The 13953-nt window shown below is 35.7% G+C and overlaps 1 protein-coding gene across 3 annotated transcripts in view; it reads left to right on the top strand.

Annotated features, from left to right (window-relative positions):
* ZNF227 (zinc finger protein 227) overlaps window positions 1–13416 on the top strand; it is a 40976-nt gene extending 27560 nt beyond the window's left edge. For 2 of the 3 annotated variants that reach the window (XR_013410792.1, XR_013410790.1), the window contains exons 8-9: window positions 12729–12870; window positions 13215–13416. The gene's annotated coding sequence lies outside the window, so the exon portion shown is untranslated. Of the gene's footprint in view, window positions 1–12728; window positions 12880–13214 lie in introns of all 3 variants that reach the window. The other variant, XR_013410791.1, reaches the window with a different exon arrangement.
* The last annotated feature ends 537 nt before the right edge of the window (window positions 13417–13953 follow it).

Raw genomic sequence — 13953 nt, forward strand, 5'->3', positions numbered from 1 at the left:
GTAACTCATGGGTTATTTTTTTCACCCATGGGTTATTTAATTTCCATGAGTATTGGGGGACTTTCCTGAGATTGGTTTGTTATTGATTCTCATTTAATTTTGTTGTGATATGAGAATATACTGTGTGTGGTTTCAATTCTTTTAAATTGGTGCAGTGAATTACATGGCCCAGAGTATGATCCATCTTGGTGTATGTTTTCTTTTTCATTGTGGCAAGATTTCATCATGACTTACAGGTTTTCTTCCTATTTGTTTTATTGATTAATGAGAATGAAGTCTCCAACTGTAATTGTGGGTTGTTTAGTCTTTGTCTTTATCAGTTTTGGCTTTGTATATTTTGAAGCTTTGTTGTTTTGTGCATACACATTTAATTTTATGTCTTTTTGGTAAATTTGCCTCTTTATTATTATTTAATGCCCCTCTTATTTCTGGTAATAATCCTTGTTTTGATGCCTACTTTGTTTGCTTTGAATATCACCACTATAGCATTTTATTCATGTTTGCCTAATAATAGTATAGCCACTCCAGCTTTAATTTGATTATTGTTGCTTTATTCTCCAATCTGATGATTTCTGTTATAATTGGTATGTTTATGACATTTATATATCATTTAGTAATTGATATGGTTAGATATAAATATGTTTTTGGTTACCTTCTGTCTTCATTTCTTTTCCTCTTGTTATACATTTTTTGCTAATTTTAAAAAATGATTTCATATTGTATCCACAATTAGCTTATTTATACAGGTTGAATATCCCTTACCCAAACTGTTTGGGATTAGGAGTGTTAGGATTTCAGATTTTTTCGGATTGTGGAATATTTGTATTGTAGTTATCAGTTGAGTATTTGCAGTCTGAACATCTGAAATCCAAAACACTCCCATCAGCATTTCCTTTGAGTTGTCATGTCAGCACTCAAAAAAATTCAGATTTTGCAGCATTTGGATGTTCAGATTGGGGTACTCAACCTGTACCTCTTTTCATAATTGTTTTAGCATTTACTGTAGAATTTACAATATACATCTATAGTTAATGACAGCCTCTCTTTAAATAATATATACCATTTTATTTATTTTATTTCACTAGGTTTTTGGGAAACAGGTGGTGTTTGGTTACATCAATAAGTTCTTTAGTGGTGATTCCTGAGATTTTGAATATGTACTACTTATACAACTGTACACTCCCAATTCCTCCCTTCAAACTTTTGTCCAGTTGTTGTCAAGCATTTGTCTTTTGCATATGCTATAAAGCCACAGTACATTGCTATTATTTTTGCTTTAGGGAGTCAAGTGTCTCTCAGAGCAATTAAAAGTTAAATTCTTAACTGCTTCTGGAAATCTTCATTACTTTACATGTTTACCAAATTTTATTTAGCATCCTTTCTGTTTGAAGAACTTTCTTTAATGTTTCTTGTATTGCTGGTTGGCTGCTACTGAATTTTCTCAGTTTTTGTCTTAAAAAGTTTTCATTATGTCTTCATTTTTGAGGGATATATTTGCTGGGTATGGAATTATGTGTTGATTTTTTTTCTTTCTATACTGTTTGTATTCTAGTTTGCATAGTTTCTAATGAGAAGTGTCCTGTAATTCTCATCTTTGTTTCTTTGTATGTATTGTGTCTCCCCACCAATCCCCTGCCTTTGGCTGCCTTCAACATTTTCTCTTTATTTTGAATTTACTGCAGTTTGAATGTGATGTGTCTAGGTGTGATTGTTTTTAAACAATCTGTATTTTTAATTTTAAAAAATTAAAATAAAATTAAAATTAAATTTTATTTTAAAAATACAGATACTACCATTGAAAATCCCCAGAAATATATTCATTCACCTAGAAACTCTTGTTTCTTACTACACTCTTCATGTAATAAACCAAAGGATGGAAGGGTGTATATTTTAATACATTAGAAAAAGCTCATTTGTATATCTTTTGTCTTTGGTTATATTTTGTTGTTCAGTAATGTCATTCATATTCAAATCTTTGTACTTTAATTTGCAATTAAAGATTCAATTGAGAAAAAATAAATCACACTTTCACATAGGACAGTATGCATTATTAAGAGTTTAATGTTAGGTTTTAACTTAAGTAAATATATGCTTCTTGAATTTTTCATATGCACAAAGACCCACTGAAAGTATACATGAAAAACTAACACTGGTCGGGCATGATGACTTACGCCTGTAATCCCAACACTTTGAGAAGACGAGGCAAACAGATCACTTGAGGTCAGGAGTTCGAGACGAGGCTGGGCAACATGGTAAAACTCCGTCTCTACTAAAAATACAAAAATCAGTCAGGCATGGCTGTGCACATATGTAATCCCAGCTACTTGGGAGACTGAGGCAGTAGAATCACTTGAACCCAAGAGGCAGAGGTTGCAGTGAGCCAAGATTGTGCCATTGCACTCCATCCTGGGTGACAGAGCAAGACTCCATCTCAAAAAACCAAACCAACAAAAAAACTAACACAAAGATTACATGTGGTACATGGGCTTTTGGTATAGTCAAACAACCTTGGGTCAGAATGGGATGAGTTCTCAACGTATATTGTTTATATTATTTTAATTTTGTACCATGTAAATGTATTAGTATAGAAAAAAATTTAAAGCAAATTGCGCAGATGCATTAATGTGCCTTATTTTTTCATTTGCCTAGTTTAATTATTTGATTAGAGTCTCAGTATTATCTCATTTATAATACATATAGACAATTACACATCCATATTTTTGTATTTATACAATTTTAGAAAGTATTACATTTCCCTACAGCCTCACTCCATGGGAACAGTATTGTTAATCGGCCATTGTGTTTTGACTCACCACTGGAAAAGAAAAATTAAACACACGTTTAACAACACAGTTTTAAAACCTAACAAAGACCCAGTCCACAGACCCCATATATGTTATTTGCTGCTGCTCAGGATGGTATTTTCATCCCTGAGAGACTGCAATGCTGTTTTATTTTTTCTTGTCAATGGTTGTTTCCCTTGTCCTGCTTTCATCCAGAATAAAGGTCTTAAAAGCCTATTTCTATCATTGACTAACTCTAGCCTTCACAATGAGAACAGTGAAGATACAGTTTCTTTTTCCTGAATTCCATAATGAGAACTATCTTGTAGTTCATATTGTGGACTTTTGTTCATTTTCTTCTCTCCAGCATTAGCTCACTGATCCAATCCTCTGTTATCCCCAGTTGTCTCCATCTCCCCTGTACCCCCTAGAGTTACAGAGACCTCATTTTGCCAGGTATTTGAACTACAGGAGTTATTGCTACATTTTGCTCCCCATTCCAGTCCAATTGTACCTGACAATATTCCAATTTCAAATCCATTAAGGATAAGCTGTTTTAAGAATGGCAAAGTATAGGCTCAAAATAAAGGGATGGAGGAATATTTACCAAGCAAACAGAAAAAAAAAAAAGCAGAGGTTGCAATCCTAGTCTCTGATAAAACGGACTTTAAACCAACAAAGATTAAAAAAAAAAAAAGACAAGGGCATTACATAATGGTAAAGAGATGAATGCAACAAGAACAGCTAACTATCCTAAATATATATGCACCTAATACAGGAGCACCTAAATTCATAAGGCAAGTTCTTAGGGACCTAAAAAGAGACTTAAGACTCCCACACAATAATACTGGGATACTTTAACACCCCACTGCCAATATTAGACAGATCAACAAGACAGAAAATTAACAAGGATATTCAGGACAAACTCAGCTCTGGACCAAGTGGACCTAATAGACATCTACAGAACTCTCCATCCCAAATCAACAGAATATACATTCTTCTCAGTGCCACATAGCATGTATTCTAAAATTGACCACATAATTGGAAGTAAAACATCCCTCAGGAAATGCAAAAGAAGAGAAATCAAAACAAACAGTCTCTCAGGCCCCAGTGTAATCAAAGTAGAACTCAGGATTAAGAAACTCACTCAAAACTGCACAACTACATGGAAACTGAACAACCTGCTCCTGAATGACTACTGGGTAAATAACAAAATTAGGGCAGAAATAAGTTCTTTGAAACCATTGAGAACAAAGACACAATGTACCAGAATCTCTGGGACACAGCTAAAGCAGTGTTTACAGGGAAATTTGTAGCACTAAATGCCCACAGGAGATAGCGGGAAAGATCTAAAATCGACGCTGTAACATCACCATTAAAAGAACTAGAGAAGAAAGAGCAAACAAATTCAAAATCTAGCAGAAGACAAGAAAGAACTAAGAGCAGACCTGAAGGAGACAGAGACACAAAAAAACCCTTCAAAAAATCAATGAATCCAGGAGCTGGTTTTTTGAAAAGACTAACAAAACAGACCACTAGTCAGACGAAGAAAAGAGAAGAATCAAATAGACCCAATAAAAAATGATAAAGGGGATATCACTACTGATCCCACAGAAATACAGACTACCATCAGAGAATACTATAAAACACCTCTGTGCAAATAAACTAGAAAATTTAGAAGAAATGGATAAATTCCTGGACACATATACCCTCCCAAGACTAAACCAGGAATAAGTTGAATCCCTGAATAGACCAATAAAGAGTTCTGAAATTGAGGCAGTAATTAATAGCCTACCAACCGAAAAAAGCCCAGGACCAGACAAATTCACAGCTGAATTCTATCAGAGGTACAAAGAGGAGCTGGTACTATTCCTTCCAAAACTATTCCAAACAATAGGAAAAGAGGGACTCCTCTATAACTCATTTTATGAGGCCAGCATCATCCTGATACCAAAACCTGGCAGAGATGAAACAAAGAAAATTTCAGGCCAGTATCTTTGATGAACATCGATGTGAAAATTCTTAATAAAATACTGGCAAAGCAAATCCAGCAGCACATCAAAAAACTTATCCACCACGATCAAGTCAGCTTCCTCCCTGGGATGTAAGGCTGGTTCAACATATGCAAATCAATAAACGTAATCCATCACATAAACAGAACCAATGACAAAAACCACATGATTATCTCAATAAATGCAGAAAAGGCCTTCAATAAAATTCACCCCTTCATGCTAAAAACTCTCAATAAACTAGGTATTGATGGAACGTATCTCAAAATAGAGCTATTTATGACAAACCCATAGCCAATATCATACTGAATGGGCAAAAGCTAGAAGCATTCCCTTTGAAAACTGGCATAAGACAAGGAAGCCCTTTTGCCACTCCTATTCAACATAGTATTGGACGTTCTAGCCAAGGCAATCAGGCAAGAGAAAGAAATAAAGCGTATTCAGATAGGAATAGAGGAAGCCAAATTGTCTCTATTTGCAGATGACATGATTGTATTTTTAGAAAACCCCATTATCTCAGCCCCAAATGTCCTTAAGCTCATAAGCAACTTCAGCAAAGTCTCAGGATACAAAATCAATGTGCAAAAATCACAAGCGTTCCTATACACCAATCATAGACAAACAGAGAGCCAAATCATGAGTGAATGTCCATTCACAATTACTACAAAGAGAATAAAATACCTAGGAATAAAACTTACAAGGGATATGAAGGACCATTTCAAGGAGAACTGCAAACCACTGCTCAAGGAAATAAGACAGAACACAAACAAATGGAAAAACATTCCATGCTCATGGATAGGAAGAATCAATATCGTGAAAATGGCCACCATACTGCCCAAAGTAATGTACAGATTCAATGCTATCCCCATCAAGCTGCCATTGACTTTCTTCACAGAATTAGAAAAAACTACTTTAAATTTCATATGGAACCAAAAAAGAGCCCGTATAGCCAAGACAATCCTAAGCAAAAAGGACAAAGCTGGAGGCATCACGCTACCTGACTTCAAACTATACTACAAGGTTACAGTAACCAAAACAGCATGGTACTGGTACCAAAACAGATATACAGACCAATTGAACAGAAGAGAAGCCTCAGAAATAACACCACACATCTACAACCATCTGATCTTTGACAAACCTGACAAAAACAAACAATGGGGAAAGGATTCCCTATTTAATAAATGGTGTTGGGAAAACTGGCTAGCTGTATGCAGAAAACTGAAACTGGACCTCTTCCTTATACCTCATACAAAAATTAACTCAAGATGGATTAAAGACTTAAACATAAGAACTAAAACCATAAAAACCTTAGAAGAAAACCTAGGCAATACCATTCAGGACATAGGCATGGGCAAATATTTCATGACTAAAACATGAAAAGCAGTGATAACAAAAGCCAAAGTTGGCAAATGGGATTTAATTAAAGTGCTTCTGCACAGCAAAAGAAACTATCATCAGAGTGAACAGGCAACCTACAGAATGGAAGAAAATTTTTGGAATCTATCCATCTGACAAAGAGCTAATATCCAGAATCTACAAGGAACTTAAACAAATTTACTAGGAAAAAAAAATCAAAAAGTGGGCAAACAATATGAACAGACACTTCTGAAAAGAAGACATTTATGTGGCCAAGAAACATTAAAAAAGCTCATGATCACTGGTCATTAGATAAAGGCAAATCAAAACCACAATAAGAGACCATCTCATGCCAGTTAGAATGGTGATCATCAAAAAGTCAAGAAACAATAGATGCTGGAGAGGATGTGGAGAAATAGGAATGCTTTTACACAGTTGGTGGGAGTGTAAATTAGTTCAACCATTGTGGAAGACAGTGTGGTGATTCCTCAAGGACCTAGAACCAGAAATACCCTTTGACCCAGCAGTCCCATTACTGGGTACATACCCAAAGGATTATAAATCTTTCTACTGTAAAGACACATGCACACGTATGTTTATTGCAGCACTATTCACAATAGCAAAGGCTTGGAACCAACCCAAATGCCCATCAATCATAGACTGGATAAAGAAAATGTGGCACGTATACACCATGGAATACTACGCAGCCATAAAAAAGGATGAGTTCATGTCCTTTGCAGGGACATGGATGAAGCTGGAAACCATCATTCTCAGCAAACTAACACTGGAACAGAAAACCAAACACCACATGTTCTCACTCATAAGTGGGAGTTGAACAATGAGAACACATGGACACAGGGAGGGGAACATCACACACTGTGGCCTTTCAGGGGTTGAGGTGCTAGGGGAGGGATAGCATTAGAAGAAATACCTGATGTAGATCATGGGTTGGTGGGTGCTGCAAACCACCATGGCATGTGTATACCTATGTAACAAACCTGCACGTTCTGCACATGTATCCCATAACTTAAAGTATTAAAAAAAAAATGGCAAAGTAATGTCAGGGAAAAGATGGATTAGGTAGCTTCAAGGGCCCATCCTTCCACAGAAACAAAACAAAAATGGTCTTAAAAAACCTGTCAGATTCAATGTCATCAGAACTCTGAAAAGTAGTCCAAGGTTTACAACAACCCAGGGAATGTTGAATAGAGAAAACAGCAGCTTAAAAATAGTAGGGGAGCTTTGTGGTGCTTTCGTTTGCCCTTGATTTACTTTTCTCTGCAGCTGGGTGATGGTCTTGAAGGTGACAGCCTATATTCCCAGTGTAGGACACTGATCCCTCGCTCCAGCGGCAGTGGAGCAGACCTTGTTCTCAATTGTATTTGTCTGTTTTGAACTGTCTGAGGGCTACTTGAAGGACTGTTGCAAGTCACTTGGTTTTATCTTATCTGACTTGGAACTCTATCATGGTGGAAAAGTGGCTAATTGAAGAGTACCTTCCTCTAAATCACTGAAAGGCAAATGAACAACCCACTGTCACTTAAGGTGAGAGATTACTGTTGAAGCAAACAGTATACAGGATGACAACTTGGGAGGAAAATCTGGGGAGAGAGATTCTGTGAGGAAGTAGGGTATTGAAAAGCTCTCTACATACACCAGGAAATTTAGAAAGGCACGCACATGCTCAGAGGAGAACATATGTTCAGAAATGACCTGAAAAGACTGCAGGCTTTTACCACTGACTGATATTCGGCTTAGTGCAAGCAATAAGAGAAGGCTTTGGCAGAGTTGTAAATGGCCTGGTTAAGCATTGAAAGAGGGCTCCAACACAGAGTCATTGCACAAAGAGTGGGCAAATATTTTTCCTTTTTTGTTTGTTTTTCATCCAGACATTCAAGGAAATCCCTGTTAACACAATGGGTAAAAATAAGTGAAAAGAATAGAGGCCTTAGATACCACACAATACAGGAAATGTCAGTTTTACAAAAAAAAAAGTCATTTAGAAAACTCACTATTCATTTCCCGGAGCTGCCGTTACCACATGGCACAAAATTAGGTGGCTTGAACAATAAAAATTTATTTTCTCCCAGTTTTCTGCAGGTTAGACCTCCAAAATCAAAGTGTCAGAAGGGCCATGCTCTCTTTCATTACCTCTTAGTAGCTTCTGGTGGTATCCATTCATCTTTGATATTCCTTGGCTTTTAGCTGTATCACTTCAAGCTCTGCCCCTGTGGTCACATGGCATTCTCCCCATGTGTTTCTGTCTTGATATGGTATGTTACTCTTCTAATAAGGACATTGTCATACTGAATGAGGGTACACCCTAATGCCCTCATCTTGACTGCATCTTCAAAAACCCTATTTCAAAGTAAGGTCGTGTTCACAGGTTAAGACTTCTACGTATCTTTTTGGGAGACACAATTAAACAGTCACTAAACAAACCATTATAATCCACAATAAGATAAAAACAAACTGAGCAGGAGGAAGAATCTGACTTTAAGAGATACCACATTATAAAACAACAACAACAACAAAAAAAAAACAGAGCATGCAAATAAAAAATTATGGTCCATTCCCAGAATAAATGAACAGAAACTGTCCCCAAGGAAACATAGACACTGGACTAGACAAAGACTTTAAATAAACTGTCTTAAATGTTCTCAAAGAGCAACAGGAAACCATGAACAAAAATAATAATAAAACCAGGAGAATGATGTCTGAAAATAAGATACTGAATAGGTAGAAATTATTTAAAAACCATGAATTTTGGACCTGAAGAGTACAATAACTGAAATGAAAATTCACTAGAGGATTTCAACAGCATATTTAAGCAAGCACAAAAACCAGTGAACTAAGATAAGTAAATTGAAGTTATTCCATCTGAGGAGCAGAAGGAAAAATAAGTAGAACTAAGATATCTGTGGGATGCCATCAAGCATATCAACATATGCACAATGGGAGTCATGATAAGAGAGGAGAGAGAAAGGAGTATAAAGAATATTTGAAGAAATAATGTTCAAAAACTTCTCAAACATAAAAACGTGAGTCTACACATATAAGAAGCTCAAGGAACTCCAAGAGGAATAAATGCATAGAGATCCATACCAAGACACATTATAATCAAACCATAAAAAGACAAAGAGAGGCTCAAAATCAGCAAAAGGAAGTGACTCCTCATGTACAAAGGCTCTATAAAAGATTAATAACCCACTTTTCATCAGAAATCATGATCTCCAGAAGCCAGTATGATGACATATTTAAAGTAACGAAATAATTAAAAAAAAAAAAAACCTGTTAGCCAAGAATCCTATATCTGGCAAAACTATCCTTCAAAAATTAAGAAGAAATTAAGATATTCCTAGATAAACAAACACTGAGGGAGTTCATTGCTAGTTGGCCTGCCCTACAAGAAATACAAAATACTTCAAGCAGAAGTGAAAAGACAGTAAATAGTATCTTGAAGCCATGTAAACGAATAAAGAACACTGGTAAAGTAACTACATAGGCAAACACAAAAGCCAATATTATTGTATTATTGGCTCATAACTCCTATATGATTTAAAGAAAAATGAATAAAATAATTATAAATCTATGTTAATGGGGCACACAATGTATAAAGATGTAATTTTTTCAAATCCTAAAGGGAGAAGGACAGATATATGGGGGCAGGATATTTTATACTGTAGAAGCTAGGTTAGTATTAATTCAGACTATATTAACTTCTTTAATGTATTATAATATAGTTTGAATTAATACTATTCAACACTTTTGCATCTTTAAATTTTTTCACAGTAGTATTTGGAAAAATAGGCCAGCTGTGGTGGCTCACATCTGTTATCCCAGCACTTTGGGAGGGTGAGGCAGGAGGATTGCTTGAGGCCAGGAGTTTGAGAACAGCCTGGGAAACATAGAGAGACCCTGTCTCTACATTTTTTTTTTTTAATTAGCTGGGTGTGATGGCACATTTCTGTAGTCTTAACTATGCAGGAGTCTGAGGCTGGAGGACCACTTGAACCCAGGAGTTCGAGGCTGCAGTGAGTCAAGATCACACCATTGCACTACAGCCTGGGTGACAGAATGAGACCTCATTTCAAAAAAGAAAAAAGATGTTAACTGTATTCCAAGGTTAATCACTAAGAAAATAAAATATGCAGAAAAGGGAATAAGAAGAAAATTTAAATGGTACACTACAGATCAGGCATGTGATTTATGCCTGTAATCCCAGCATTTTGGGAGGGCCAAGGTGGGTGGATCACTTTAGGTCAGGAGTTTGAGACCAGCCTGCCCAACATGGTGAAACCCCATCTTTACTAAAAATACAAAAATTAACTGGGCATGGTGGTGCATGCCTGTAGTCCCAACTATTTGGGAGGCTGAGGCATGAGAATCACTTGAACTCAGGAGGCAGAGGTTGCAGTGAGCTGAGATCACACCACTGCCCTCCAGCTTGGGTGACAGTGAGACCCTGTCTCAAAATGGAAACAAAAACAAAACAGGTATGCTACAAAAACGTCAAACAGAAAAGAAGGCATTAATCGAGAGACCTAGGAACAAAAAAGATAAGCCATGTAGAAAACACATCACAAAGTGAAAGAAGCAAGGCCTTTTCTAAATCAGGAATTAATTTAAATGCAAATAATTAAGCTCTCCAGTTAAAAGGCAAAAGTTGGCAGAATGGATAAAACAGCATGATCCAACTATATGCTGTCTATAAGAGACTTATTTGCAATCCAAAGACAAAAATAATGTTGAGTGAAAAAATGGAAAAAAAATTATTCCATGCAGGATGTAAAAAAAGAGAACTGAGGTGACTGTATTAATATTAGACAAAATAGACTTTAGGTAAAAACTTGACGAGAGACAAACAATGATATTATATATTGACAAAAGAGTCAATGCATCAAGAAGATATAACGGTACAGATATTACACAGCTAGTCCCCAAATATATGATGTGAAAATTGATGGAACTGAAGGGAGAAATGGATATTTCTACAATGTTTTCAGACTTCAGTGTACCACTTTCAATAATGGATAGAACAACCAGACAAAAGATCAAGAATTAGAGGACTTGGAAAGACATAAACCAAACTCCTAGCAGATATATACAAAGCACCCCACCTAAAATCAGCAGAATACACATTTTTCTCAAGTGGTCATGAAACATTTTCTGGGATAGATCATACATTATGGCACAAAACAGGTCTCAATAAAAATTTAAAAAATCATGTATCAACAGAAAGATAAAGTCATATGAAATGTTCTCAGGTCACAAAAAAATGAAACGGGGAAATCAGTAATGAGAAAAACTGGAAAATTCACAAATGTGTGGAAATTAAACAGCACACTCATAAAAACCAGTGGGGATAGAAGTTACAGGGACGTTAGAAAATACTTTGAGATGAAAACATGATTCAGAATTCCTTTGGTACTAAAATAATAAAATTCTGCTGACTGAACTAAAAAAATTGTAGTAGAAAATATCGAAGACAGTTTCCTACCCATCCTATACACAATACCCACCCCCTATAACTTAAATAAAACAGAACAACTTTCTCCTTTCTAGAGAAAACCACATTGGAAAGAAAGTCTCTGCAAGAAGTCTTGATACACGTGCTTTTACAAGGCTGTTAGATATTACTTCATTTTGGATTCCACATTGACTTGATCTGTTGATGATCATTCTATTGTATTTATCATCTCAAGAGCAAGCTGAGTGGATATAAAAAATATATAAGTTGAAATAAGAGAAGAAGCATTTTCAAGATATAATTTAGGTGTTTTTTTTGCAAATTACAATACAGTTGGCCCTTGAACAACACAGGTTTAAACTGCATGGGTCCACTTACATGTGAAAAAGCTCACAGATAAGCCATGTAGCCTAGAAATATCAAACAATTAAGAAAAATGTAGGTATATCATGAATGCATAAAATATATGTAGATATTAGTCTATTTTATCATTTACTACCATAAAATATATGAATTTATTATAAAAAGGTAAAACTTATCAAAACTTACACACACAAACACAGACTGTACATTCACAGTGAAGAGAAATGTAAAACAAAGATGCAATATTAAATTAAAACTGCATAAAGTTAACTGTAGTACATGCTGCACTACTGTAATAATTTAATAGCTATCTCCTGTCACTATTGTGGTGAGCTCATGTGTGTGAATATCTGCTTAAAATTCCAAGTGATGCTAATCATCTCAAAATGAGCAGTTCATCTCTCCAGTAAATTGTATATTACAGTAAAAAGTGATCTCATGGTTTCCTCTTATTTCTTATTATGTTTAGTGCAATACCATAAATCTTGAATAATACCATGGGACCTATGTGAACTGCCACTAGTGATGTTGGAAGTGCTCCTAAGATGCATAGAAAAGTCATGACATTATAAAAGTTGGATTGCTTGATATGTACTGTAAATTGAGGTCTGAAGCTGCAGTTGCCTGCCATTTCAGAAAGACAGTTTCTTAAACAGATGGTGTAAACTTACAGTATCAATACAGTACAGTACTGTAAATGTATTTTCTCTTTCTCTTGATTTTTTCTTCTTCTTTTTTTATTTTTAGATGGAGTCTCGCTCTGTCGCTCAGGCTGGAGTGCAGTGGCACAATATTAGCTCACTGCAACCTCTGCCTCCCGGGTTCAAGCAATTCTCCTGCCTCAGCCTCTGGAGTAGCTGGGATTACAGGCATATGCCACCAAGCCCAGGTAATTTTTGTATTTTTAGTAGAGATGGGGTTTCACCATGTTGGCCAGGCTGGTCTCAAACTGCTGACCTCGTGATCTGCCCCTCCTTGGCCACCCAAAATGCTAGGATTACAGGCATGAGCCACTGCACCTGGCTCCTCTTGATTTTCTTAGTAACATTTTCTTTTCTCTAGCTTATTTCATTGTAAGAATATAGTATATAATACATGGAACATACAAAATATGTTTTAATTGTTTATGTTATCTATAAGGATTCTGTTTAATAGAAGGCTATTAGCTGTTTTTTTGAGAGTCAAAAGTTTTACGTGCATTCTTTTTAACTTTTTTTTTTTTTTTTTTTTAAGGTTAGTCAAGTGAAGCAGTTGGAGTGAAGAAGGAACAAAGAAATCTGGAACTGGTTGTGATCACCAGTTGTAACACTACTGCACCCAAACCAGCCTATAGATGCATTTTTGACTGTGATGGGGGTGACTGTCCCAATCCCAGAGTTATTCAAGGGTTGACTGCATTAATTCTTCCAATCAATAAATATGGAATATCTTTCCATTTTTCTGTGTCATCTTCAATTTCTTTCATCAGTGTTTTATAGTTATCAACCTGGAGTTCTTTCACTTCCTTGGTTAAGTGTAGTCCTAGGTATAATTTTTTTGTTGTGTTTGTAAATGGAATAGTTTCTTGATTTCTTATTTTAGATAGTTCACTGTTAGCATATTTCCTTCACTTCCCTGCCAGCTCCTTTCATTTGCCAAAAATCCCTGTATTTCAAAGTGATCAATTAAACCCAACAAAAATGAGAAAATTTTGTTGTTCTGTGACCCGATCAAAGGTTACTTTTCCTTCTTGTGAGTCTTTAACATCTTTGAATTGCTCATGATAGATATCATTGTCTAGATATATCCAGGCACATGTAAAGAATGCAATAAGATAAAAAAAAAAGTTTGAGATTCTCTGTTCACCTTTCTCTCTATACAGCCACATTTACTTCATTTTTTAATTTTCTTTTTTCTTTCTTTTTTTTTTTTTTTTTTTGCCTCTCCACTCTTTGAAACAGCCACATTTAACTTTCCAGTCACACTTAGTTGT

The sequence above is a fragment of the Macaca mulatta genome, chromosome 19 (assembly GCF_049350105.2).
Source record: "Macaca mulatta isolate MMU2019108-1 chromosome 19, T2T-MMU8v2.0, whole genome shotgun sequence".
Classification (NCBI taxonomy): domain Eukaryota; kingdom Metazoa; phylum Chordata; class Mammalia; order Primates; family Cercopithecidae; genus Macaca; species Macaca mulatta.